Below are 6660 nucleotides of genomic sequence, written 5' to 3'. Positions count from 1 at the left end.
AGATCCAGAGAGGGAGAGCAACCGTGTGCCGAAGACCTGGGGGATATGGGGGAAGGATTGCATGGAGGGGATTGTAACCATGGCAATGAGACGATATACAATAGAATGAATATAAAACTAATGTTCTCCCATGTAAACTATCACATAATTCACAATAAAACATTTAAGAAGAAAAAAAAAAAGAGTTTGGTACCTTTTCTTACTGCAGGAATCTCCTTAATTTGCTACTGTGGTCTGAATGTCTAGTGTGGGACAGACTGCAGTGTTCCTCAAATTTATGGTGTCATTGTTAAGTGCCGTCAAATCGGTTACAACTCACAGCAACCCTGTATAGGGACCCAACTAAAGCAGCTCAGCCTTATCCTTGGCCACCTGTTCATGTAAAGCCTGGTTACTACTGCAGTTTCATCATCCCCTGAATCCCTCTTACAGGTGGCTGTCTTGGCTTTCCCTGTTGTGAGTCTGGGCTCCAGCATAGCTCGGTTGTGCCCATGGCAGTGGGAGAACTCCATACCTAATGCAACTGGACCACAGAGGCTGTGGCTCCTTCAGCTTCTTGCAGATTCAACTGAACCACCACACAGTATGGCATGTAGCTTTCCAAAGGGACCAAGTGAACACTCTGCAAGGTAAGCTTCAATTATGAGACACAGGAGATGGGAAGGAGCCAGCAGACAAATTTATCTCCTGCCTTCCCTCTGATGAACAGTTTAGAGTCATGGAAGGGTCTTTATAACCTGCTAGAAACTTATTTGAGTGATCAGCCATGTCCTAGAGAAGCTGTGGCCAGCTCAGTAATGGGACACCTTGGACTTGCTTTTATTTTCCCTCCCTCCTTCCCTGCTGTGCTTCCAGTCCCTGTACTCTAGCTGCGCTGGGATTATATCTCCTATTAAAACTTTAGTCTTTAAACTTTCCCTCAGTCTGTCTTTTTCTGAAGAACCAGAACAACAACATAGTGAATCTGTTTTGTTTTATTTTTAACTTTTTATTGTGAATTGAGTGAAGGTTTACAGACAAGATCATCAGTTTTAAGTTGAACAAATCCTACACTTTGTTTCATCTCAATGATTGCAATCCCCTCCATGGAGCAACAGTAATCCTGCTTCTACCCTGCGGTTCCTATTTCCATTCCACTCACCTCCCCATCCCTTCTCATCTTTGTCCTTAGGTACACGTTGCCCCTTTATTTTAAATGATTGACCTTTCTTTCCATCATTCCGTTGTTCATAGTGAGCATATCTTACTAGTATCTCCCCTACTGTCTACCTAGCTTCTGTTTGGCTGAAAGTTGGACTACCAGGGTGAGTTCCTTTCCAGAACTCAATGGTGGTCAGGGGCCATAGTCTTAGGTTCCTCCAGTCTCTTTCTGACCATGGTCTTTTAAAATAACAATAATAATAATAATTTTGAATTTTGTTCCACACACTCTGCAGCTCTATCTGGGATCTTCTAAATGGGATCCATTTCAGAGCAGTTGGTAGTGGTAGCTAGGCACCATCTAGTTCTGGTCTCATGGTCATGGAGACTGATGATCATATGGTCTATTAGTCTGTTGGGCTAATTCTTCTTTCTTTTGCACATGGAGAGACTAATAGCTGCATTTTAGACAGCTGTAAATGAGCTTTTAACATCCCAGACACTACTCACCAAGGTAGGATGTAGAACATTGTCTTTGTGGACTGTGTTATGACAAATGACCCTGGTGTCTTCTGAGACTGTGGTCCTGAGCCCCCAGCCTCAGCTGCTCATACTTAAGATGTTTGATAATATCTAAGTTTTCATCATTTTGCCTGCTGTGTGCACCACCTGGTGTGTTACTGTAGGATAAACACTGGATTGCAAAGTCGTCAGTTCAAACTCACCAGCTGCTCCTTGGAAACCCTATATAGGATTGCTATGAGTCAGATCTGATCTGTGGCACTTAACAACAACAATGCTCCACCACTTTCACAGTTGTTTTTGCAAGGAAAAAAATACTGTGTACCAATGTCCTCTGTAAAACTTTTGTAAATCTGTAGGATATATATACACATATTTATATATTGTTGTTGTTAAGTGCTGTCGAGTCGGTTCCAACCCACAGTGACCCTCTAGAGGGTTTCCAAGGAGCGACTGGTGAGCTTGAACTACCAACCTTGCAATTCAAACTGACTTTGCAATCTAGCACATTAACCCACAGCACCACACCAGGACTCTCTCTCTACACACACACACAAATATATATATATATATTCTGTTCTTCTCATACCCCTTCAGCATGCACCTCTGTCCATGTATTCACCCACCGAACATTATTGTTCCAAGGTTGTATGTATATCACTATTTACCTCTATCCCCTTTAACCCTTGTATACCTCCCTGTGTCTTTGTCTGTCTTCATCATTCTTTTGTCAGCCTCCCTCTTCTTATATTTTGTCTTTCTTGTTGTATATTGCCCTTCCCATCACCCAAATTAACATATGTCCCCCCTCTAGCCAGTAAGCTTCTCTCCCTTTCCTTTTACCCCTGACAAGTATCAAAAAATGTTTCTTTTTTCTCTTTCAAACTCATTATTGTGGGATATATTAGTATATATAGCCCACTCTTCCTCCTTTACCCATTTGGCTTATGTCGCAATCCACGTATCTACACACAGAACACTGTTGTTCCAAGGTTGTGGATATGTTACTATTTACCTCTATCCCCTTTAGCCCTTGTATACCTCCCTGAGTCTTCACCTATTTTCATTATTCTTCTGCCACCCTCTCTCTTCTTATATATTGCCTTCCCAGTCACCAAGCTAATGTGTCTACCCTCTAGCCAGTGAATTACTCTTGTTTCCTTCATACCCCTGGACTTCAGGGGGTGTGGGACTGTCAGATAAGCACTGGACTGTGAACCACAAGGCCGACTGTTCAAACCCACCAGCTACTCCTCGGAAACCCTGTGTAGGGTTACTATGAGTCAGAACTGACTCGATGGCACTTAACAATAACAACAACCCCCACACCCCTGGTAACCACCAAAGAATGTTTCTGAATGTCTAAGGTGGGACATTGTATATTGGTCTCATGCAATATTTGTCATTTTGTGATTGACTAATTTCACTCAGCATAATGTCCTCCAAGTTCATCCATGTTATGAGGTGTTTTGTAGATTCATTGTTATTCTTTAAGGTTGCATAGTATTCCATTGTGTATATATACCAGAGTTTGTTTATCCATTTTTCCACTGATGTGCATTTAGACTGTCTCCATTTTTTTTTTTTTTTGCTATTGTGAGTAGTGCTGCATGAACATTGGTGTTGTCCTGGCTCACATTTTTTGTGGATATATATATATACCAAGTAGAGGGATTGCTGAATCATATGGTATTTCTATTTCCAACTTTATGAGGAAGCACCATACTGTTTTCCAGAGTGGTTGAACCATTTTGCAATCCCACCAGCAATGTAGGAGGGTACTAGTCTCTCCACACCCTAGCCAGTATTTATTGTTTTTTGTTTTTTCTTTAACTTTGCTATTAATTTTGGTATGAGATGGTTATTGTTGTTGTTAGGTGCCATCAAGTCGGTACTGACCCATAACGACCTTATGCAGAGCAAAATGAAACACTGCCCGATCCTGGGTCAACCTCACTACTGTTGCCACGCTTGAGTCCATCGATGCTGCCACTTGGCCAATCCACTTTGTTGGGGGTCTTCCTCTTTTTCTCTGACCCTCCACCTTACCAAATATGATATCCTTCTCCAGAAACTGGTCCTTCCTGACAATATGTCTGAAGTATGAGAGACAAAGTTTGGCCATCTTGGCCTCCAAGGAGCACTGTGGCTGCACTTCTTCCAACACGGATCTATTGTCATTGTTGTTTTGATTTACATCTCTCTATGAAACAGTGTTTCGTTCTGCTGTGCATAAGGTCCTTATGAGTCGGTACCGACTCGATGGCACCTAACAACAACAATGGCTAAGATAGTGAACATTTCTTCATATATTTGTTGGTTGCCTGGATGTCTTCATTGGTGAAGTGTCTGTTCATGTCCTGTGCTCATTTTTTTTTTTAAGTATTCAAGAACAAACATGCCATTTTTTGGTTTTGTTTTTCTTTACGTTTTTATTGTGGATTGAGTGAAAGTTTACAGGGCAGATTATCAGTTTTACATTCAACAAATCATACAACTGGTTTCATCACAAGGATTACAATCCCCTCCATGTACCATCAGTTAACAGTATTTCTCTCTATTCACTTTAGCTCTTTTTTTAAAAAAAAACCCTCAGGCATATATAACAATTCACACCACCAAAGGACATATTCTGCAAGTCTGCCTCCCAGCAACTATCTCTTAGTCCCTCTCTTTTGTGAATCTAGAGTCCTCAGCTGCTCCCTCTCTCCATGTCCCCATCTCTGGTGTTGTTGCTTCTCTGGATAAAGTCCCGCATTCCGCTTGTGCTCTTCTCGCTTGATGGTCTTAGGGTCCTCTGTTTCTGGACTGTAAAATTAACTGCTCCCCCGTTTTTGTTACAAAACTTCTACCTTTACAATTGTGACAGTCACAATTAGTCATGATAACAGTCACTCACTATTGAATCATGGAATCTTATCCCAATCTCTATTAACCAGACCTATCTAGACAAGATGAAAACTATTCCGTGGGGACTCTTTCTTCACCCCCACACTATTAAACTAAATTTCCTCGTGAAACCTTGTAAGCCAGACACTTCGTATCTTTATCGCCCCCTTATTTTAGGTAGCCAATGTCTAAGTTGCCTGTCCCTATCTATCCTGTGTACAGAAGGGATAGCTTTGATACTTGATGTAAAAACTCCTTCCTTTTCTGTTGGTATTTAGAGTTACTACCTCCATGAACTCTGGTAGCGTAGTGGTTACGAATCAGGCTGCGAACCGCAAGATCAGCAGTTCAAAACTACCAGCTGCTCCACGGGAGAAAGATGAGGTGTTCTGCTCCCGTAAAGATTAACAGCCTCGGAAACCCTGTGCAGGGTCGCTATGAGTCGGAACCGATTCCATGGCACATAACAACAACAACCTCCATGAGCTCTGGTAGCGTAGTGGTTACAAATCAGAATGTGAACCGCAAGGTCAGCACTTCGAAACTACCAGCTATTCCGCAGGATAAAGATGTGGTCTGCTCCCGTAAAGATTTACAGCCTCAGAAAACCTGTACAGGGTCGCTATGAGTCGGTTCCGACTCCATGGCACATAACCACCACCACCACCATCACCTCCATGAGTATAGGTCGGGTTCATCAAATTGTAGCAATTTACCCTTGTTTCCTTTATTTAAAAATTAATTTTTTTTTTTTTTTTCAATCTTCCTCTAGTCGAGTTCTTATTATCAAGCCATCAAGGCTAGATCAAATGGGTACTGTCTGCAAGTTAGGGAGTTGTTGTGCATCTACCCTCATTTCATATCAGCCGGATGCTTCACTCTCAGCTCTAGCCCTCTGTGGCTATGCCCTTGTCCATGGGCTCAGGTGTCCCCAGGTCTCACCACACTTTGGAGCAACCAGCCCTTCCTCTTCTCTTTGTCATCTCCATGCCTTTCCCCCTCTTCCATTCACCAGTAGACCAATGTGGTCGCCAGTAAGCTTATATGTCTGCTCATGTGTTTTGAACCTGCCCTTTGAGTTTCAGTTTTAGATGGGGGTTTGTCCTGAAGGAACTTGATTGCTTGCCTTGATGGCTTCACAGCGAACAACTTGCTTATTCTTGTAGTAGCCAGTCATACTGACATTTTTGTTTTGAGGTTTTCCTAATGATCTTTCTATGAAGATGCATCTTCTATTTCTCTAGCTGTTCCAGGCTAGTCTGCTTGTCCTTTTTAGTGGGAATGTCCCTCCTCAGAAGGTTCTGGATGGGACTCAGGATTCCACCTAAGGTCCTATACTCTGCAAAGGCTCCACAAGAGGCCTATTTCATGGACAGTTCTAGAACCCCTTTTGGGTATTCCAATTAGTTACAGGCTGAAGACAGGCTTACAAGTGTTCTGTAATCAGGATTCCTGACATTCCTTTCTATCCCACTCAAGTGTCTATTTTACAATCGTAGACAAGGAAAACCGATATTCATAGGACAGTCAAGCATTTTAGTATTATTTCCCCTCTCCAAACTATGCCTAGATCCTTGTATTACAGAGCCCTGTTGTTTCAAGGTTGAGCATGCATCACTATTTACCTCTGTCTCACTTAGCCTATGTAAACCTGTCTCAGTGTTCCCCTATATATCTTGTTCTTCCACCTCCTCCCCTTCTTGTATTGCTCTCTCCAACACCTGAACTATTATGTGTCTGCCCTTATCCTGTGCTCTGCAGTTGCTGTCTTACTTTCCCCAACCCCCCTCCACAACTCCACAGTTGTGGTTACCTTATATTCCATTAACTTTTCCCTCCATTTAAAACAGTCTATTTTATCCTGTAATCTACCTGACCTCACCATTGGGCTTTCTGTTCCTCTGTGTTTACCTTCTTTCACACTGTAATTGTTTTGATCATAGAATGACCTCCCAGATCCTCTGAATTTGTTCTTATAGTTTTATTCTGTTCTTGACTTTTCTATTTGTCACAAGGAGCTCTGGTAGCGTAGTGGTTACGAATCGGGCTGCGAACCTTAAGGTCAGCAGTTCGAAACTACCAGCTGTTCCGTGGGAGAAAGATGAGGCT

Source organism: Chrysochloris asiatica, unplaced genomic scaffold (genome assembly GCF_000296735.1).
Source record: "Chrysochloris asiatica unplaced genomic scaffold, ChrAsi1.0 scaffold00047, whole genome shotgun sequence".
Classification (NCBI taxonomy): Eukaryota; Metazoa; Chordata; class Mammalia; order Afrosoricida; family Chrysochloridae; genus Chrysochloris; species Chrysochloris asiatica.
This window is presented reverse-complemented; position numbering follows the sequence as displayed.